Genomic DNA, 24,348 nt, shown 5'->3' with positions numbered 1-24,348 from the left:
TGCCGATCTATCGATTCCCGATAAATTGTCTGTTGCGTACTCTGCGGCAAACCCGTTCGTCTCGTGGACGACAAATTCGTGCGCTTTCCCAGAATCGGTCCTAAATCATCGAAATCGGCAAGCATCGAAGATCGTCTCGCTCATAAATCATTGAAATCTCACCGTGTTCGTTTACGACGGATCATTTTTAAAAATGCGTTTCGCAATTATTGCGTGTCGATATTGTACATACAGGTGAGAGATATACCGAGATTATAGTGTCTGTCTTGTTAGTAGCGGATCGACATGACCGGCTCTATCGATTTTGAGCTGTGTATATATATTTAAGGGATGACTTTGCTTTATCGATACTCGATGATGACTTTATTGATAAGGGAACGATGCAACAAAGTGTATAACTTTGTAAGCATTAATCTATGTAAACGTTGAACCGTTATTGCCTAACTCATTTATGTTCTATCTAGATGCGACGGAAATTCTTGTCATCCTCTATGAAATATATTTAAACACATAACTATAGTCGCGAGAAAATGCACGCTATTTAACGCAGTAATCGTATATAACTTGTTATCGTCCGTTGGTTTGTCAAGTTGAGTTTTCGATGTGAATATTTAAAAAACCGCAGCACATGATGAAATCCTTTTATTTCTATCTCAACCTGTCTGCGACAGGAAACAGGCGACGCGTTGCCTGTTGCGTCACCATTTAATCCTCGACGTTGACATATCATCATCCACATTATATCCCGATAATTATACGCGACTAATGAGAAAATATAGACGCGAGGTCACCGTGATGTGTTGATCGAGACTCGTAAAAATGAATCTTTCATCGCCATTCATGATTTATAGTGAATTAACCGACACGAAAATTCCAAAATGACGATTCTGCTGGAGGTAAATTATCATCATTGAAATGACTTTTCCTATTCGATAGGGGACTTGATCAAATTATTTCAAAGCTTCACATTTTGATGTCATGATCGATGACAGTTCTTCGCTTCATGAATTTCTATCTGCTTTCATAAATATTAGCATAAATTTTCCCTGAATAGTATAGAAAGGCATCGATATAATTTTTTAAAAGCCAATAAATCTTATTCTTGCTTATTTAAAATATATTTATAATATAAAGTAATAAATTTGCCCCCTTCTCTTTATTAGATTATTACATACATTTGTTTTCTCTTATCAGCATTATCATTTTACATATTTTTTGCAACAAGTATACAATCTCCTCAATATTGTCCTTTTAATTATACACAAGGACCAAATCAGACTTCGTATGTTCATCGATTATAGCGAAGGGAAGAGATTTGATATTAATAATAAACCGTTTCACATCAAAGTTTGTCATACAATATTTAAGTGCATGTGTGAAGCTGGTGTCTCACTTCGCGAAAACTCATTAATTGTTAGGCAATTATTAGAATATTTATTAAATAAATTAAATCATCTGAATCATCGGACTTATAAATATGAAGGTGTGATATTAGGTCGTATTTCAACAGTTCTATTGATTTTAAATGAGATTTTAAATAATTTTTGCGCATAGAATTTTTTCTACAAAATTAAAAATGATTGTAGAATTACACGAAATCTCATTTAAAATCGATAGAATTACGAATACGACCATTGTCTCACCTCGGTACTTATATGTCTGACAACGCCACACACGATATTTATTTATAGTAGATTTACAGCTATATTTATAGTATATTTATTTGCGATTGACGCACCTGATGTCGTTAGATATCATATTTTATTATGATGATAAAGTAAGTTAAAATTTGCACGAAACTTTTAAGCACATTTTAACAACTCCTGCAAACTAGCTTTATATAAAACTTATATGCTTTAGTTTTATATTTTGCGCATGTGGATATTTCTATAAAAATGTAATCTTCTATCTTCTAACTCTTTTTATAAGATTTCTACATATGTACATATATATAATACAATATACATATACAGATTGCACTGAAAATGTGAAAAGAATTTCTTTTCTATACTTTTTTGAGAATCTAGGGAACTGTAATACATTCTCTTGCACTCTTTTCTCGGCACTCATGTGTGCTTCGTATCGCCATTGGAGCGGATCGGCTACCCTTTTTACCTTCGCCGGACGATCCCGTGACGCCATCACAAACCCTAATGCGATCCCGTCTATCCCCTATCAGTGCTCCCGCTCGCGTTTCATCGGACAGCCACTCTGCAATGGCTGTCCGATGCGAAATCTGAACGATCGGCCAATTTGTTGAAAATAAATTTCCGACTGTCGACCGAGATTTCCCGATCACGAAGCTTCGATTACGAGACAATCTCTCACCAGATTCGAAAATGGCTCAAAAGAAAAGAAGAATAACCGTTCTTCAAATATTGCGAATTCGGATTTTGAAACAATACAAATTTTTAATAATAATACAAAAATCATACAAAAATGTGTAAAATTTATAAAAATCTTTTTCTTTATTATTAATAAGTGTGCGAAAAGCTAGCGTATTGTTTTAATACTTGCATTAAATAGATTAATATTCAATTAATAGAATAGTAATTAATAGACACTAATTCAAAGTGGTTTTTATTTAATAATTATAGTTTTAACAATTTGAACAAATAGTTCTGATTTTTTCTAAAACAAAGTATAATTATGCAATTTTTAAAAACTTCTAACTATTAGAACGATTAAAATATTTTTAAAATAATTTTTTCGCTCAAAATGGCATATGACAGATACAATGGCAAAACAAAAATACAGGACAAAATTAGGAGTTACTATAGTATATAAGAATGCTTCTCTCGGACAAAATAAATTATTTAAAATATATTCTAATAATAGCTATAGAACAAAATTATATACAAACTGTTTAGAATACACATAATTATTAAAAATTAATCAGCATCTTATATAGATGCCTCTGTCCAGCAAAATAAATTATTTAAAACATATTCTAACAAAGCTAATTTAGAACTCTTTAAAAAATGCGTGCATATGTTTAAAATTGCACTAAATATGGGACTTGCTTGTTCTCAAACAAACAGAAATAGAATTAAAAATATCATTGCATCAATTATTATGTGAACAATGATAATATGTCTTAAATTTAATTCAATTACTTCGAAATTCGATAGTTTACACTACTTCCGATTCGCGTATAGGAATTTAGACGTCATGATGCTATACAGTACATTCGAGAGCGTTCGGGAACTAAGGATCGTGAAATTAATACACAAACACCTGTAATCGTGTAGACTTCACCAATATAGATGTATACTGAACATTCTCGCTTTGTAGAGCCTGAACATCATTACACGTACCAGCGTAAGTTACGCTTAAGTACGTAATATAATCCTCCGCATTAACAGTACAATATTACTACACGTGTTAAATTTGATCGCCCGTTATAAGTTTCATGTAGCTTGAGAATCTCTCTTTCTCTTAACAATGCTAAATATACATATATGTATATATAAAAATTCGATGTTGCACGAATACGCTGAATAAATTTGTTATCGGTTTCCGTTCTTCAACAAAGTTTCTTATACATATCAGACTATCCACAAAATATTTGCAAAATATTTTGCAATTATTACAGTTGCGTCATTAAGCATTTTAAAAATGCACACGATGTAAAAATTATAGAATTATGCCGGAACAAATATTACCTGTATTATACATTGAGAATCAGTTTACAGTGAGGTCTCGATGGTTGTCGCGTGAATAGAGAGATGCTGCGCTTGTGAATAATAAATAAATATATCGATCGCGCGTATGTCCCTTCGTCGGGAAAGGTTAATATCCGCCATTAACCCCGCTGGCTGATTACGTCCTAAAGTATCACATGATTGATCATGCAGTGTACTGTATAGTAATTTAATTAGGCAATAAGAATTGAATCTACGTAACATCATAAAAGACAATGAATTAAGCATTGGCTATATGTCTCGCATATATACATATAATATATATAAATTACAATTTAATAATTATTAAATTTTGAAATTTTTAACAAAATTCTTGCAATTCTTGCTTTTATTTTATAAAATTATTTCGTTAAAATATATATAACTCTTTAAACATTGATAAGCAATCACGCTATGTTACATTACATACAATTTTAAATTAATATATTTTAATATTCATATATTTATATTTACAATTTTAAAAAATAGAGAAAACTGTAGTATATATTTTCAGAAAATAAAGGCAACAATAATGCTGCTAATCTAGTATCATACATGAAAGCACAAAAACAATGTACTTATCTATAATCGTGCAATCGTCCGAGGGTTAAATCAATTTTACTCACGTCAATAAAACATGCACATCATGGCCAGATAATGTTTCAAGCAACAATTTTGGACGTAATCGCGAAGAAAAATTGAGAAAATATTCGAAATTTTCCCTAAACTGTGCAGTAAAAAGCGCAATTGTATTATGCCTTGTCCTTTTTTTCATATTGTATGAAAAGTGTGAAAATCGAGTGGACCACGAACCACCCGGAAGTGGCCGTGTAGAAATTACCGGTGAACGCCAGTCGATTCGGCCGAAGTGGACAGCCGAAAAGCGGAAATTGGAGCAGAAAGTCGGTGTAACCATTTCTCGCGGCCTGTGTTTTCATACGAACGGGAATCAAACGAAATTCCCGGTCAGTAGCAATGGCAGCAGGATACACGAGGGTGGACTCTCCATGATTTATGTCCGCGGGGGTGCTGATACAATGGGAGAATAATGAAGTTGAGCTACCATCGCCGCCGCTCTGTCCGACTGGTCTCGACGGCTTAGGTTGGCAAATTAGACAGAGAATATGGGGCGAGAGATTGTCCAACTGCCTGCGAAAGGGAGGTGGTTGGGAGAAAGATAGGGGGTCGGAGCGGGTTTGTTGGAGGGTCGGGAGCGCTTCACCGAAGGCACAGAAACAAGGGGCTTCCGCGTCGCGATTACACCAAAGGGATCCATATTGTGAATGTCCGAGTGACTGACTGGATTGCCCACCCCTCGTGCCCTTCCCTGCAACGTTGCTTTTCTCACCCTGTTTTCTCTCGAACGGAAGAGCCCCGTGCGCCTCTCTACCGCTCGCCCAATGGCGCGTCGACAGATATTCCTCGCCTGCTGAAATCCGTGGAAGCCGTTCATGAATGCAAGCGTTAAAACGAAATGGATAATGGCGGCGGTCGAGAAATCTGAACATGTGTTAAATATGGAACATGAATGCTAAAGTTACTCAACATATGGAATCCGTATATTCAGTATCTTTGGCTAATTCATTTTTTAAATACTCGTTAATTCATTTTTTAAACAAACAAAAACAAAAACAAAAAAATCAAAATATTATAATTAGTTAAAAATTAAATCAACTGATTGATAAATATTCAATTGCAAATTAGTAAGTGCAAATATTAAAGAATGTCGATGTAAAAAAAAAATTTAAAAAGTTTGATCTAATACATTACAAATTGATAATTATAAATATAAATATATTATAAGATTTAATTTTGTCAAAAAGTTTCACTGAATTGAAGTAACGTAATTCTGTAATATTATATTCGATGCTAGATTTTAAAGAAGTTAAATATTAACTCAAATTCGAAAAATTATTTTTAAAACAAAATTAAAATAAAAAATTATGCATAAATAAACATATATATTTTTTTAAAATAACTTTTTTAAATAAAAAAAGTCTTTTGATGAAAATATTTGTTTATAATTAAATACTTATATACCACAAACGCAAAATAAAACGTAAAATAAAAATCGGATATAAACGTCTTATAAGAATATCAGGAAACAAAAAATCAATATAGGTAGATACACTCGCGTTCACGCCAATGCACTCTCGCCATCAGTCCCCCTCGAGTGTTCGATTTTTCGCTCTTACTACCGGTTGGGATTGACTCCTGCCACTTCCTTTCTTTATGCTCCGCTAACAATGACGCACCTGTCAAACACAGCCGAGGTGCACCTGCTAGAACGGCGCCGAACCCTCCCGAGAGCGCGTGCCCATCGCCGTTTAATTCCAGAGAAGGGATGCCGTGCGTTTATATTGATGATGCGACGCGATTTGCAAAGACAGTCTCGCATTAATCGCGCCGTTTAACGTCGAATAGTAATTAAACTTCGCACGTCGTCGACGACAATCTGATATGCGCGCGTTTATTATGTCTTTCGCGGTAATTAGACCATGCGCGCCTGCATAACGAAAGTTATTATTGCTGCCAATGCGAACATAAACATTTACTTAATATAATAAGGCGATAATTGTAAACGCGCGCCTCTGCATAACAAACGTCAAAGTTTGACGTTTATTAATTCAAGAGAAAGAGAAGACACGCTTTGGCGCGTTTGTCATAAAATTTTTATAATAAATTTCCTGTTTTTTTTTTCTCGCATCTCTGCGGACACAAGAGCGGTTTCGATCGCGACGTTACAGGATTTACAAGGATCTAACGGAGCGGATAAGGTTGTCAAAAGAATGGGAAAAGTGCGCAACATCATGAGAGAAAACTTTTGATAGGTGAGCGCGACAAAAAACGTGAACTGCAGAGAAAGCGAAGTCCTCGTCAGTTAAAAAAAGAACGTTTTCCTTAACGAACGCGGTGAAAATGCCCGGCGTCGTCGTCCTATCGCGGCATGTTTGACATTGTTTATCGGGAGACTTGTACACTTGCTTATTTTTTCTCAAGAGGGTGAGTTTTCTCGGAACAATGAAGACGGTGCGGTAAAAGCTCTTGTAAAGTTGTTCCGTTATCGAAATCGCCTATCGATTGTTGAATCGAAAGCTTACTCGCCTAGCTAGATTTACGATGAGTGCGATGAAAATTTGACGAACGTTATAACATTGATATATGAAATCAACATATGTTAAGTAAATGCTTAATGTTCATATAAAACAAGAGTATTTTAAACTTCTTATCCGTTTCATTTACAGATTTAATTACTTTAGAAAATCAATTCTTTCTTAACAAAAATTTAATTAAAGCAATTTTAATATAAAATGATATTAATAATAACGACGTAAATTCATTAATTCTTCTTGCACTATGCTAAATATAAGTAAAATTAATAATTTTTGTAAATACAAAAATATCTCTATTATAAATATATAAAAATTATATTAAAATATAATTTTAATAAACATGTTAATAAAGTATATTAAAACTATATAAAATATATTAATTTTATTAAAATTATATTTTAATATGTTAATATATTAATAAAATATATTAACAAAATATAATCTTATAAAATATATAAATCATAAGCTATTCGTTCGATCGGAATATTTCGTGAATAATATATGTAAATAGTAATGTACCGATTTGTATGAAATCTTTGTATTTGATTCCATAGAAAATGTCGTGGAGGACAGAATAAAATCAAATTTGTTTATCTAGTACATCATTTTGTGAACTTTACATTAGCAAAGTGTACTTTTTAAACGAAATTTCTGCACGCAGGACTTTTTAATACATACTATAATACCAACATCTCTTTTTCCCAAAATCCAAATAGGATAGAAGGGAAAAGGAAAAAGAAAACTGTCGTTGTACACTGTTCAAAGTAACGCGCGACATAATCCAACAGAACTTCGACTCGGAAAGTGCATCGATCATCCCACGCGATTGAAATAGAAAACTTTCCCCCCGGTGGCGATTCCGCGAAGCGTGTATACCTCATCAAGTATACATTTGGAAGCCTCTCTGTCGCCACCAGTGGCGCGCATCGCGGCCTTCCGCTCTTCGTTTTCAAATCTTCGCTCTCATCTTGCTCAAATTACGCGAATAACGAAGAAAAAGTGCTTTGCAAAAATTATACAATTTCACAAGCATTTGTATTTCTCGTTCTTTCCCTCCTCCCTTTCTCTCTCAGAACGTAATACTCATCCGATTAAGAGACTTTACGATCCTGTGGCATCTCGGTAGGAGAAAACTAATTCAGATTCCGACAGAGGAGTCTGTTCGAGGCAAGTGGTTCACCGTTGCTAAATCCGACGGATGTTCAGACAGAATGGAGTTAGCCTAGGGATGGAGAGAGAGATAAAACGGCCGTGACCTTGAAACTATCTTAGGATGAATACGAAGAGAAACTGACGCGCGAGTATCTCGCGTATACGATACAGAAGTATCGATCCCGCAGTTTCCCTCGGTGACAAGATTCGCTTTAGACCGTTCGTGCTCCGTTCGATTACAGACCTTTACGGATCTGAGGGTACCGATGGTATCGCGAGGCTTTATGGGCGACCATGCAGTGGCAAGCATGCAGCGGTGGTCGCCCGCATCGAGCGACCATGCGCTCTGCCAACCATCCGGTGTGGTTCCGTGTTTTTTCGAATAAAACGGAAAATGTTTTTCCGCGTGACGAGGCAAACGTTGTACCGTGTACCTTCCGCGACGCACGCGGATGAGCGTACGTATTAAAGATAAATATTCTTGGCTGCCGGCAGTACCAGGCGTGGCTTGCGTTCGCCCAGTGGGAAGCAATTTAATGGAATACACGATCAAGGAAGTTCGACACGGAACGCGCGTAGCGAGCCGCTTTCGATAAGCCGGTTAGAAATGCGAAGAATCTGTTAGTACGGTTAGCATAGTTTAGCGAACTTAGAATTACCGTAGAGACGTGCGTCAATGAAGCGCTCAAATATAGCGGGAAAACTTTCTTAGCTTTAGATATATCTCTTATGAGCAATTAATTATTCTTCTGAAATTGTTACGATCTACCTTTGCTTATTCATATAACAATAATTTTACACAATATATAAATAAAAATAGCAAAAAGAAAAAAATTGTCATTGTGCTTTTTCAAAACATTTCGTAATTACATATTCTAAATGTTATACATGCGTTTTAAAGTAATAAATATAATATAAGAAACTATACATACAAAAAATTAACCATTTTCCAATTTAGCGTATAATTAATATTAAAATTATATATCTTTTAATAAACTCTATTTTTTATTAAATATTATAAATATAATATTCAGAGATATCTTTTCGAATTAATTAAATTAAATAATAGCAGATTAAATCTAATCTCATCGCACTAAAGGAGAATTATTTCTCCATAAGAGTAGGATCGGCTGGATCTCGCACACACGACTGTTAAGTGTTAATCCATGTGCACACAAAAATCGTGTCGGCCACGATCGTACCGCGAACGATCCTACGTATCCCCTAACCATGCTGCGAACCCATTACGGGATCCATTAGAGATCCCCGAAGCTCTCTACCGTCGAATCGTAGAAAAGTTTCGCGGTAACTCAGGTAATTAACGAGGTCGTAGAACTCGTTCATCCCCACAGCCGATATCAGGCTGGGATGGTGGCTGCGCAGATCCGCATCTAAATCGATTTTGCCTGTAATAGGATCCGATGATCATCGAGTTAATTAGCTCAATTGTCACCGTGCCACTTTTAAGACGATTACGCGTGCCAGGGTCGTGCGCGCACGATGACGATTATGCTTTTTGCTAAATAATAAGTAAATACTTTCGAGATATTTATTAATTTATTCTTATTAACTTTGGCTTTTTGTTTCCAATCAAAGTATGTTTAAAACGTTTCAAAATGTTCCCTCCACTTTTATATATTTAGTATTAAGTACCTATAACTACTATGTAACTTAAAAATTTATTTAGCAAACTCCATTTAAAGTAAAAGGAAGGATAAGTTTTCAACATCCTTGCATCTTTCAATTCGGAAAAAATGTTGGACTTTAAATTATCCATAATTAATAAACTATTAGCACTTTGATGTTTTTGTTCGAGAAAGATCAATTCCAAGTTGATCGAAAAACTCAAGTTAGAAGGAAGTGCAGGAAATGCGGAACACCCTGTGTGTTAATATAGTTTGAAAGTAATGATAGATCGAAAGTATGTATATATTATATAAAGGAGGATAAAGAAAAGCGCTCCAGTGTAAAACAGGTTCGATTAGCTAGTAAATATTCGCATAACAAGTACAAACTTTATTACCTTATTAATATTACATGAAACCATCATACCCTCGGAGCGCGCGGCCGATTTATTGCGATTGCAATGTATACCACCGTATAATCAATAATTCAGTTCTCAAATAAACGTCTAGGTGAATTAGTCGCTATCGTTCGCCGTTCTTGTACCACAAGAAAACCGCTAAATCATGGCGGATTAGAAGAAGGCAAGGAAGCTCCGACGTGTATCCATTTAATTTGCTCTATTTTACTCATCGCATTCGCAAACTCTTCTCAATAAACGAATTCGATTAATTCGTTTCGCGAATAAAATCTTAACTCGCTTTATATCGTGCCTTTTATCGGAATTATATATTGATTCTTTAATCGATTTATTTTCCGTTCATTTCGTTATTTACAAAAATACTCAAGATGTGTATTTTATACGATACTATCTCGTAGCTAAAACGATAAGGTTTTCACTGCTCAAAATGTCCATCGAAAGAAATATGAATCTAAATTTATTCGATAAGATTACCTTCTGACAATCTACACAAACGTGCGAATTATTGTCGCGTACTGTCGTCGTTACATCTCACGAGATAAAGTCATATCAAAGACCGATTTTTCACGTAGTCCTTGGCACTTTCTCGAGAGCTCATTTTTCTTCGGCGATTTATCGATACTGTTACAGTGATGAGCTCGTTCACTTTCTTCTGACCGACGAACCTGTGATAACCGACTCCGTGATATGTGACATTAGTTTATAATCTGTCGATAAATCGTCCTGAGGCCCCGTGATTCGTGATCAAATTGTCTAATATGTATTGTGCGCGTGTATGTACATACACACTTGCAAGCAAAAGCTATAACCTATTATATTCCAGAATATATACTTCATTCTCATTCTTTAATAATAAGATCTGTAAACTTATTTGTATCTCTTCTTAACAAGCTTATTTATTTATTTTCTTTTAAAGTTAAATTTAAGAAATATTTAAAAAATAATAAAATCAATTTTACTGCTATTATAAAAATTATTGTATATACGCAATATGTCGCATTATTTTTTTTAAATAATAAAACAATAAAAAGTTGATTATTACGCATATCGTATCAATTAAAAACCAGCTGTCTCTCATTGTCAATACATGGTATTGTCACTTTTGGAACACGGCGTATATGATAGCCATGAGAAGAGTTTGCAAGCAGAACCATCCAACGACTACACGTACGATCACCGGATATTTGATCCTTCGTCACGGAGGACAGCGCCTTTCGTCGCGGCTTGCCAGGCCACTTAAGTTTCCGCCAGACAGCGTTTACTGAGTTTTACTGCAGTACGAGTGGCAGAGAAAGCCAACTAAAAGTTCCGAGAGCCGTGGAATCGCGACATAGTAATCCTGCAGATAATGCGCGATAAGTCGCCATCGAGGAGGCGGCATGGGGTGGTTGATCGCATCTCGAAAGTCTCGCATCAGTTAGTGCACGCTTATGAGAGAAGAAACAGCTTTCATTTTACATAAAAATCTTATAAAAAAATAAGAAAAATTTAGTATTATTACAATAATCGCGTTATTATTTATGTAATATATTGTTATTTTAATGTTACATTAAGAGTTTTATTTATCATGCTTTATAAACAAAGTGTAAGAAATCACACTTATATGGTAATAATATTTTGAAATAATATTACCGTTCACAATTTTACATAACTTTAGCGTTTACCTTATGCAAAATATTACTTCAATGCAAACGTTATTTATCCGACATCAAAGCGGATTAAACTAAATGTAAAATAAAGAATTATTCGCATGAAAAATATGACTCGTAGAGAGATAAAAATTGATGACTCGGTAAAAAAAAAATATTACAACCAACATTGCGCAATTTCGTTAAACGGATGAAAATTATGTTTGTTGTTATCAATAACTAATATTATATTATCCTAATTACAAGTTCGCTTTTAGTTATCAATAACGAATATTATGTTATATATTATCCATGATTTACGTAGAAATCGCGGATCAGTGGAATAATGTGGTCGATCGGCCGGTAATCACGATTACGCGGCGACCGGAGAATTACAGTATCGAACGAACGACCAACAATGACGGGAGTTAAAAATGCGTCAGTTTATTGAAACGAAATAATTTTTTTCGTCAGACGAGGTTGTTGAACTATCGTCCAGAGAAAGAGGACAAAGTGAAGCAAAGAGCGAGAGCGGAAACGAGTAATCGGATTATTAATAGTTTGGCGATACATCGAGAGTGCTTCGCGCTAATACCAACAACGGTAGCAATCAATTGCATATGACCTCAAGCTAGCAATACGATCAATCAGATCGTCGTATACGCGTATAACGTTTTATCAAACCCGCTTTAAACTTGTAGATCCATATATATAATAAATGACTCGCATTTAAGAATGATATTCAATATCGAACAATAATCTAGCATACTTATTAAATTGAAATTGAAAAGAGATTGAAAAGAGTATTACATTCGTACCTATATCGCACAATATTCTATATATCTATTATACATAGATAAAAATTTTAATTAATTTTTATTATAAAAGAAAGCTTATGCAAAAGATTAACAATTATTAAAAAAAAATTAATGATGCTTATATAAAAAAATATTAATGATGCGTTTTCAAATTCATATACATTATTAGTATTAATTTTTGCTCGTTTGATTGTTCGTATTCAAATTATTATTATGTTGTTTTTATTTTTTATTGCTTCATGTCTCACAGAAACCAAATTTAAATTTTTATTAGTCAATTTGAAATATATTCGACAGAGTTTATTATACATACACATGCGCGCACATATATAATTTATGTCACGTTTTTACACAAATTTTATATTATTTTTACATCTACATTAATTTACCAGTCACCATTTTTGTTTTCCTTATCTTTATTATTAAACATTGTTTCTCTACAACTAAGAATAAATGCTAATCATTTAAAGAAATTACAAACCAATTTCTCAAATAAAATTCACGAAACAATTTATGATAATAAATTATTTAGTTAAAATTTAAATTTTACAAATCTCTTTTAAATTTATAAAATATATATTATATGTATATAAACTAAATAAATAAATAAATAGAAAATAAAAGTATTAAAATAATGAACTAGCATCAGCCGATCAGCCACGAGCTACATTAAATTTATATATATACAATATATATATATATATATATACATATAATGTTCTTATTCAAACATTACGGTTATATTACTTTAAATGTTGCAAACATAAAAACAAGTTCAATAATCGCTCATTAAAAATACTGAATATATAGACTAGAGTACATTGAACTAAGGCACGACCAAGAAGAAGTTACCGGTGGCAGCGTTCCGAGCCTTTATGAGATTTTCTCCGACGCTTGAAAATTCTCGAGACGACTCTCGACACATTTCCCGGCGCGAGCGGACGCTGGGCGTCGGCGTCGGGTCGACTATTAACGTCAGTCCGGATCCCTTTCCCTCTAGAGCTCGCGCCAGCGGCGAAACCCGAAAGGAAAACCTGCTTACGCTCAATAATAAATCAGGCAGGGAGCTTTGTTCCGCCTAGCGCACTTTCGGAATATCCGACAACGTGATACAAGCCCGATGCGAAGGCACGGGCAATGCATCGAACGAGGATACTTGATCAATAATAAATCAGTAAGGTCCGCGAAACTGCCTTACAGTCGACCAGTTTTTCGACGCGGAAAGCGAGGAATAAACTGCTATTCTTCCTACATTCGACGACTATGACGAATTTTAAATTTTCTCGTACCGAAATACAGTGCAGAATGTCTCGTAGTCGTAGATAAAATTGCATTTATTAAAAATGAATAAGAAAGTGTAGCATACAGAGAAAAGCCCGACAAAAATTACTTTAAAAATCGAGTCGATATGCATACAACTCTGGAGAGCTTTGTTATTTGATTTTGCTCAGACATGAATGGACACAATTACGCAAGCATTTTGATAGACGAAAATAATTCTATCAAATGCGTTAAGTGTACACATAATTAAAATTACACTAATAAATCCTTTCAAATAATCACGACTTTTAAATTGCACGGAACGTATTGACTAGAAGAATAGAATCGATCGGCTTAAATGAATCATCGTTTAATTAGTTTCTAAATTCCTCCTTTCTATAAAATATTTTATATCAAGTAACGCAAGTTTAGCGAATATTTAATGTCTGAGAAAAAACTCGTTTGACTAGTTTTATTTTTCTCCATCACACTCTTACGTGCTGAATTATCAATCGAAGCATCGATCATCGGCTTTCGTTTTCCGATACTCTCACCTTTTCTTCTCATCATTTTTAGTCTGTCAGCTCGACCGACACGCGCTCGCGAAACACGTTACGTACAGTCGATGTACACAATCAGAGAGAAAACAAGTTTTTCATCGACCATATATGTAATATATATATGTATATATATATGTATATATATATATATATATATATATTGTCGTAAAAATTATAACATATGTGCTTTTATAAGTACGAACAATCATCTAAAAATGTCGATTGTACATGTCGTGCATGTATTTATAAAAAAAGTTCAGTTTTATTTTAGAAGATTTCCATTATATAGACGTATTTTCTGTTTACACTTGTAATTAAGCATGTACAGTTCTGATGATTATGATTCAAACGTTTGCCCGCTCGGGCTTTGGGATTTTTATTGTTATTATTGGAATAATGCTATCGCGCATGTATAATCGCACGTATTGCTCTTAATCGATAATGGCTCGAGAATTTGTATTCTCGTCGATTTTCACGTAATATATTTCACGTAATACCTCTCATAACGAGAGCGATGGTAATAAGCGGTTGAAAGCTAAACGCGTTTCCCGGAAGAAATCGGATTAGCGGATGGACGAAGCTGCGTACAATTAATAATGCCCAATTGTTTGCGGCACTTAATAACATATTTATTTATTGAGATTTTTTCATAATTTCGGCAGTGATATTCAAATATTCATGCGTGGCGAGGTCATAAAATAGTCTCTCAGTTTGTGTTTTGATCAACATAATAATACCGAGCAAACAAAAAATGAATATTGATTCAATTCCAATACCTAGCACGCGTTAGCCAAGAAATCATGTCTTCTCGTTAAGGCTAGTAAGATCAATATTATTGATATCTCTGTATTATTAATTATTTAAGAATATAAATATTGAAACATTGCAAAAATAAAATTATTTAAATAAGAATGATTTCATCAAATCTCTAGTATCAATAATATTTCAACGATTAAGTCAATCTCTTTTTGAACGTAATATGAAATATATTTGACTGTTCAAGTATAATATTAATCCTCATTTGACCATGACTCTCCGTCAATTTATTATTCATCGGTTAATTAGCGTGCCAATTTTACCCGAGAAATGTCGCGCATTTCCGCCAAAAAGAAAGTCGACAGGTCTGACGAGAAGGAAGCAACGTCACATGAAGATCGCGGAATAATTTTCGCGCGATTTTCACGTTCCTTCGTTACCCGTTTCCATAACGCACACATTCAAGCTCCGAGAAGTTCTTCTTCGTTCCTTCTCCGGCGAACCTAACCAGACGCTTCGATCGATCAACCCCCGTCGAGCACGCTGTCAATTAGCCGGGCTTACCTGCAATCAAAAAAGACGAAGGAAATTAGATGTAATTACTGGTGTCGAGAATTGCGCGTTTAATAGCGAAAATAGCATCGCCAGCATAGAGCAACGAGCTTTAACCGCTATCGCACTGGGTTTACCGCTTCGCCGCCGATCCGGTCGACATCGCTATTCAACATAGTCGGGGTGACAATCTCTCTCGCGAACGTGTCCGAAATTCGCGCGCATCGCACTGAAAGTGAACGACGCAATTAAACGGCCAACGGAAAAGCGCGGCTTTGTCGCAATTAATACTATTAATTAAAATCGGCGCGCGATCAACGCGAGAAGAGCGCGACAGCTGGAGCGCTTGCAGAGAGTGAGAGAGGCATGCGTGAGCCTCTGAATATAAAATAATTCCCATTAACGAGCTCTCTTACGGGGAGCGAACAACGTACGTTCACATACATAGGCACGCGAGTGACGACTATTAAGCCGTGCTTTTTTAATGAGTGCACCTTCCACGAAGGTTTCTTGCCGTACCGGATTAATAGCCGTAATAATCGGCCACTTTACGGTCGTCGAGTGCAATTCGCTTTGCCGTGGCGCGAAACGTGGCCGCCGTTGCGCTTTCCTCCGCTATGGAACAACTTACTTTGAATTTGTTGGAGATCGCCGCTATTCCATACCCTAGTCGATGTAGATAACACGCAGTAAGAGAGCAGAACGAAAAGTAGAGCGTCGTATATATATATATATATATTGCATATATACCTGCTTGACGATCGCTCTCGCGCGCAAAATGCACGATTAGGTTCTTTACTCTTTTCTATTTATTTCTCATGTGAGTTTTACAAATGTCAAATCTGCATAAAAATACATGAAATACTTCCATTTCAAACTCTTTTTTTTCTCTTCTTTTCGCTGCAACGTATGTACATATATAGTTCGTTCAATAACTTGAGCTTCGCAAACTGATAATATATAACAGCGTACTGTTACTTGATTGCAGCGAGAAGTGTTTGTAGATAAACGAGTCGATAAGATCGCTAGCGAATTACGTCGCGAAGATAGTGAAGAAGCTCGCAGTTCGATGAAGATGCCAAGAAATATATATGTCGAGTTTTTAAGGCTTTTTAAGGATAATAAAAGAAATATTTTTTAAATATATCAATTTATTATCGTAACTGCATTTAAAGCTTCTAGAAAGTGACTTTTTTCAACAAGTCTTTTCAAGAATCCGTTCCAAAAGTGCAATACCTCTTATAAAAAAAAAAAAAAAAAAAAAAAAAACATTTACTATAACATCTAAAATATTTAATACATTATAGAGTAGAATAATTTCTCGTTTAACAATAATAATATCTAAATTAGCAAATTTATAAATTAAATAAATATTACATAATAATCAATTTAAAAATAAAATATTAAATTATTCGAATAATTAATAGCTCTATATGTATGTTGTATAAGCAAATATGGAACAAGAAGTATATAACAGGTTTATGCTTAAAGTTCTGCGACACCAGATATAATCGCGTACGTCGTATATAGACTCGCTTATCTGCCGTCGCGCCTCAATTCGAGATACAAGAGGGTAAAGTTTGTTCGACGTACACACGGTTATCTTTCCCCCCGTGCCGGTCGATTTCGTAATCGACATAACGATTCTCCGTAGAAAGAGAAAAGCGTACGAGGTATCGTCGACCAGAAGAACCGCAACCCTGCTCGCTTTTCATCGTCGCTCTTATCTTGTGAAACTTTGGCGATGAGGCGCCGATTGCGCGAGATTTATTTACGTCCGCGTCACGTCGCGCGTTCGCTGGGCGCGGAAGCCCGGCTTATCGGAGATGAAGCGCGCGTCCAAATTGCAATTAAAACTTTCCGTTTCTATTCGCGCACACGGAAAGGTGCGAGATACAGGTTTGCGCGAGAAAGCGAATTATTCAGAGGTAAGTGCGAATTTTCGGGAGTAAAAATAGGTGACGGGGAAATGTAGAAAAGCGAAGAATCTTTCAAATTTATGTCTTTTAATCAACTTATTATTATTTAATCCACAAGTATTGCAAAATGTATAATTTTAACTTGGAATAGAATGAAAACTAAATATAGGTGAAAAGAATTAACTATTAAAAAAATATATTAAGATATTTCGAATTTTAAAATGCTGTTGTTTATATTATATTATAAATGCTTTTTGAAGTACTTGTATATATTTCAGACAAATTTATGCCCTTTCATTTAATTTAAATCAAACTAGGTTAATAAAAATTTAAATAAAATTTGAACTATAACATTTAGAAAAAAATCCAATGTAATTATTTAATTACTTAAGCGTTGATAAATAATCTTTTTACTAAGAAAAAGTCAATTACAAATTAAATAAAGTTATTTATATTCCTTAAAATTACTGTTACATAAAAAAGAATTATGAGAAGAAAATCTATCTACGATTATAATACGTACAAATATTTATAGAACATTAAACAAAACGATTTAAAAAAAAAACTCTCGATTTTTCCTTGAAAGACTACGTTACTGAAACGCGATAGCACGTTAACCATCTTTACCTCAAAAGTGATCGATGTAGCGAGTACGTTTCGCAATGAAGATAATGAATACGTGCCACGTACGCCAATCGATCTTGGCGGTCGATATGTACTGTGACACACTCGCGTCTTCGAAGACATTGATGGAAAAAGAGAACGTACGAATGATTCACGTGTCGATATATTGCGTGGAAGATAATCCAAAACGGACGTCTAGAAGCTTCTAATATCAAGTTCTCGTTTATCGTCTTTCGATAATGTGTTGCTAAATGACGCGTTGTATAAATAGACGTTTTCCTTCCACACGTTGGCTATGAAATCGACTTTTTCGTAGGAATCTTCAAAAAATACATATTGCCCCAGTAAAATCGAGACTGAAGACTTAACTGAAGAATTGCAACGCAACATGAAAATGAACGATAAAATGAGAGAGAGACCTTAACTTTATATTTTCTACCGTGAGACCGTTCCCAATTTTAACTGCGTCGAAGAGTCGTTCCGAATTCTGTCTTTTCCACAACCTCGCGTAAATCCCCCTTCTGCCCATCGCTCCTGAGAAATGTTGGGATATAACCATCCTATTTCACGATCGCAAAGGACATTCGGTACTCCGTAACCAATAAATACGACGTCCAATTCCCCACTATTTTTCGCACATTGGGGAAGCCACTTCGAGGAGACCCGTTGTACAAAAACGAAGCTTGCGAGAGACCCTACTATATCGTCACGTTCGTTGATTTCACAAGGTTTAAACTCTAGGGATTAACTGAGAGGTTAAACAGCGAGAACGGAAAAGAAGAGGGAGAAAGATCGAGGTATGACGAACCACCGAGGCGAAAAAAAAACGGCAAACGAAGAGATATGGCGGAATAAAAGTCGATTCGCCTTCTCACAGGGCGAAGAATTTATCGCTAATACAGCAGTGCCTTTGAAACAACCTCCATTAGAATGTTCCCTTAGATAGCAATTATTCTTGATTTTCGTGAACGGTAGCTATTTTCGTAACTGAAATTCTAGCACGTTGTTAGCAAAAAATTCTCTTAAATCTCCGCAAAGTATAAATAAACAATAAGAAAAAATAAATTATTATAAAAGATTAATACAAAACCTATTATTCTAAATAATGTAAGAGTTTTATAAATTTATATATAAATATCCATATATATATCTATATATTTAGTATATGGATATTTAAATACCCTTCACAAAGTATATGAACGGCGATACTTCTTGAAACACTCGCCATTTTCGCAAATTGTCGAACGTTTATCGCATTAATAGCACTTTAAACGCTCGGCGAATCGTCAAAGTTCGTGAGCGTTGAAAATTCCGTGCCGTTATTTCGCGAGCATAACTGCAGGGTAGAGAGAGAGAAAGAGAAAGAGAGAAAGCGAGTCATGCGAGCATTCAAGAGACATTTTCCGCCGGCTTCAGAGTTCCAGACCTAAATGTTTTGAATTACCGTAAAATAGCAAAGACAGAATGCTAAGAAAAAAACGGAAAGTGGCACAAGGAAGCAGTCAAAAAGCTTCCTCTCGCACATTCGTCTCAATTCGCCGTGGATGATGCGCGTGGAAGAGCAGAAACGAAGAACAACAACAAACGGAGCGATATAGGCGGCTGAGAGAGACCAGGGAGAGAACGGTAGGACGGGGGCGGGGAATGAAATGAGAGACGGGAGTAAAAACCGGTTCCCCTCTGTAAGTGGAACGTGGGGTATGGTCGATATAAAAGCGAACGAGGAATATCTTGGAGCCGCAGGATTGCGCCACGGAACGTTACGCCACGAATAAACGAGGCGCGTGCGCGCGCGCGCGCAAGAGACGCAAATAATTATTTATTCGCCTCTCGGAAAACGACTGTACCATCCCTTCCTCCTTACTTCCACCCTTTTAGCGAAAATGCCGTGCAAAGAGCTTGAGAGATGATACGAAAATTAAATCGAGAAGCGGACAAACGAAAAGGCACGGTCGGGTCTGTGATGTACACAGGTCGACTAGGTTCCGTATTAAACGTCACGTTTAACGTAGCCAACCAGAGCGTTCCATCGGGCTGTAAAACGGTGGAAGTAAGGACAATAAAGGAGATGAACTTGATATTTTACCTATAGTAACGAGAGCGAACGATGTCGTTACGTGACTCGGAGATAAAAGAACGAGTTTGTCGTATCTGTTCATGTAACATCTTCGTTCTTTCCATTTCCAAGAATATGATATTGGCTGCTCCTAAGATATCGAACTTATTACCGCAACGAGTTGCGCGAACGTCATGCGATACGCTCCAAGTGATTTTCGGAACGAGCGTTAAAGAAACGAGTTGCAAGGGGAAAGAGATGCGACAGTAGAAGCCCGTTCTCGTATAATGCTGTTAATGGCATTGCAGGCGCGACATCAAAAGGACCACCTCTTTCCGTCGATGCGTACAGCAGTGCGATGACGGCGATGCAACCGCATGGCTCTTTCGCGATATTACGACACGGCCGCGCGATTAATTATGGGTCGACCCTTGCAAGCGATGTACTTTGTGTACCAAATGAATCGCAATCTTGCATAATGCAGTTCCATGAATAAAATAATCGAATAGTATAAAAACAAGAATATAGATTAATATATTACGTAAGAAAATCTTTATATCAAAACGTTGATGTATAAAGTTATAATTATCTAAAATCTATCTTTCGAAAACATTAAAGATTATACTACCAATAAATAGGAAGAAAAAGATTTTACCTTTTTAAAATTTTAACTCGGACTTTGAATATCAAGGTATGTGATAATAAATATTAAAATGTCATGCTAATGATTCTCACAACTTTTTCTAAAGATATTCAAAAAAAAATCGATAGATCATAGTTATTAATATATCGCTGGTATAAACTCATCATAACACATTCCGTATTCTTACGAAACTCATTGGCAATTCAATCGATGATCGAATCGGCTCATCTTAACGAACGAGAAAAATAATTATCGAGGCTAGAGGTAAACTCGCAGCTCGCAACTCGCAGCGTACGGGTCCGGTAAAAGCGATGTGTGTGTATTTGCACGAGGGCGAAAAGATCCCTTCGCGAAGTTTCACTGGAGCGACGACTCGCGATCAGATAGTCGATATCAAAGGGTCTCGTGCCTTTCCCGCATTATTGCACAAAGTGCAAGCGTGCAACGGGGACGGCGAAGTAGCGTATAGATGGTGACGCGACATCGAGCGTACTAGCAACCGGTGTGTCCTTATTTCCGAGACTCTCACGTAGCGCTGCTGTATATACTCTGTATTGGCTCTACGCCTTCCGCGTGACGAGGGTCGTCGACACATGGAAGCTACTATGAAACGAATGTCGGTCATACGCTCGCGCTCGAACGTACTCGAAGATCGAGCCCGACACTTGTACCAATAAAAAAAAAATAATAATTGATGAAATGGGACGCTTGGCGTCGCACAATGAAACTAGAAGTACGATCGATGATAACGAGTTGCCATCGCGTTTGAACATAACGTTGCAAACATCGATCACGTATTCGCATGGATGAAAAGCTTTCGTTGTGAAATGCCGATAGAATCGCCTATTGCGTTTATGTATACGCTCCGAGTCCTTCGAATAACAATCGTAACCTACCGACCTATTTCTATTAGCGATTTCTAACGCATCCCTATCGCATGCTAATTATACTCGATCATGTAAATTACTTCTGATGCAGAGCAGATTGCAACGACAATACAATGTAACGCGGTATAATAACTGCATAGAGTTTCGATTCCGGAAAATTTCTTTCTAGGAGTAATAACGCACACATGTACACTATGAAATAGGTTATAAATAAATGCGATCGCGAGGTAATTGAGCTCACAAAGGCTTTTTTTCCCCTACAAAAGCTTGACGGTTTATTTTTGTAATTGCTCCTTCGTGATTGTAGAGAATATTGCTACCCTTGATAAATCCAAGCAGTGGCACGTGTAACCTTCTGCTCTATAATTCCGCCAACCGCGATCTCGATAATGAAGAAATTGCGAGTTCCGCGCTCCAAGTCACGTGGCCGGCATGGTCGATATCAAAGGCCCTCGACGGCTTTCTTGCATTACTGCGCAAAGTGCAGGCGCTACGGTAGTGCTTTCAGAACGTATTACAACACCACCTTGTTGCACGATTAATTACGCGCTCGACGGAGAAAACTACGGCGTGGAAGCATAAAGATGAAAAGGGATAGGAAGATGGTAAGGGAGCAAAAGGGTTTGAAAGTGGGTGAGTGAGAACCTCTACCGGTATCATGAGAATATATACGGGCATGTGAATATGTAGGTAGGTAGGTAGGTAGAGGTATCTACTTTCGCCGTATATAGGAAGAGACTGGGAAAACGAGTATGATACTTGCGTTACGATCTGCTCGTTTCGCCATCGCTCTTGATGCTGCTTGATTTTGTTTGACGTTCAACGACGTTTCGAAACAGGTGCCATGATCGTTCACCTTTGTGATAACCGACACGTAGAAGAAAATAATTCTCGCTCGAGACATTGACTTTAAACTAGGTGTAATTGTATCAATATTATTATATTATTCAGAATTGTATAAAAAATCGATTTATTTTTCTATTATCTCGAACTTTTATGTTGCAGACGCGTGAAAATTATTTTTATACTTATCTATTCTAATGAAAATGTAACAAATAACATAGCGTATATTTTTCTGTACATATAACGCATCAAAAATTAAACTTATTAAACTTATTAAAAATTATTTCAATCTATAATACAATATAATATACATATTACATTGGGCATATTATATTTATAAAATAAATTATGTTTAAAATCATTATTATACAAGAATAATAATTATATCGTAATGTGTGTAAGTATATGCAATTTTTAAATCATTACTTTAATTATAAAACAAAGTGCATAAAAGCTTTTTACATTACTAAATATTTCTTCTAATTAGATTTCTTCTAATTAAATTGATTTCATAAGATGCAATTCAATGTTTAAGTACTTATTAACAAAATTATCTTCAACCGATATAATATTTTCAGATGAAAGATAGAAATTAAATACTACCGGTATTCCTGCATCGTTGCAACATTAACATGATTGCAATGTGCCGATGAATAGATCGAAAAGTTAGCGAAATAGTCGCAACATAACAATTAAAAGCGAGAGAAGCTATGCGGATGCGGAACTGAAGTAACAGCAACATTCCAACAATTGCTTATAAACACGCATAACAATGAACTTTACACAATTGTTCACCAGTAGATTCCTTTAGCTGTCGCGCTTTAACCCAGCTTATGTATGCCATAGCGTGTAAAGATTCTAGAAATTTAATTAATTCCACAAATTTGCTTGACGTACCATCAAGCTATTGTACTTCACAGAAATAAATACGATAAAGAATGCAACATGCTTAAATGTCAACTTCGTTATTTTTTTTTTTTACGAAATTAATAAAATGTATTACCTTTATAATAAAATATGTTATCTTTCTTAAAAATTTAAACGTTATTTAAGTTATTAAATATTTCTCAGTAAAAAAATTATTACAGTCGAAATTATTTTTTTAGCTAAATTATGTTTTTCTTTTAAGTATTTTTATTTTTTACTGCATTTTCTCAGCACTAAATATGTTGTGAATCAAGGAAAATAAATACATGTCTTCTTGCACAAACATTAATGTTATGATCAATATTATTTTTTATCACACACGCAATTCCACGATAGAAAATTCAAGTGCGCTCGGCTGCTATCCTCTTCAAAGATGATGCGGAAGTATCTCGAGCGGCGTCGCCCAACCGTGTCTTCGGAGCGTGTGTGCATAAAAATAAGAGTCGTCTCTAATAAAGCGCCGTACGTGCAAGCCGCGCTACCGGCGATAACACTAATTAAATACGAGTCGCAGTGACACCGGGACGAGCGGGCTCGCCTAACGAGGCCAGTAATTACGCGACGGCTTCATCTCGTCTCGAAGTCTCCGCAAAAACCACACTCGCTCCACTATCCTGGCCCATTATTCTCGGAATTACCGTAAAGTCAAAAGATTCGTAAACGCGCGCGTTACTAAACTATCGCGATATCCACATATTGAGCCTGACAAAATAGTGATAATTGACATCAACTGAGAAATAAAAATCGCTAATCAGAAATATATACATTAATTTCACGATGTACCTAAATCTCACTGCACGATATATTAAATTATTAAATTAGTAGGGAAAACGTAGTACTATTTTATTTGTTATATTATTATAAAATAATAAATATTTTAATT

The 24,348-nt window shown here is 35.6% G+C and overlaps 1 protein-coding gene across 3 annotated transcripts in view; it reads right to left on the bottom strand.

Annotated features, from left to right (window-relative positions):
- The window catches only part of LOC140676071 (uncharacterized), a 347,777-nt gene that overhangs the window by 242,620 nt on the left and 80,809 nt on the right, over positions 1-24,348 (bottom strand). Inside the window, exon 2 of one of the 3 annotated variants that reach the window (XM_072910739.1) lies at positions 15,472-15,578. The exons of the other annotated variants lie outside the window; for them this stretch is intronic. The gene's annotated coding sequence lies outside the window, so the exon portion shown is untranslated. The remainder of the gene's footprint in view (positions 1-15,471; positions 15,579-24,348) is intronic. 3 annotated transcript variants of the gene reach the window in all.

This window comes from Anoplolepis gracilipes, chromosome 2 (assembly GCF_047496725.1).
Source record: "Anoplolepis gracilipes chromosome 2, ASM4749672v1, whole genome shotgun sequence".
Taxonomy (NCBI): Eukaryota; Metazoa; Arthropoda; class Insecta; order Hymenoptera; family Formicidae; genus Anoplolepis; species Anoplolepis gracilipes.
This window is presented reverse-complemented; position numbering and strand designations above follow the sequence as displayed.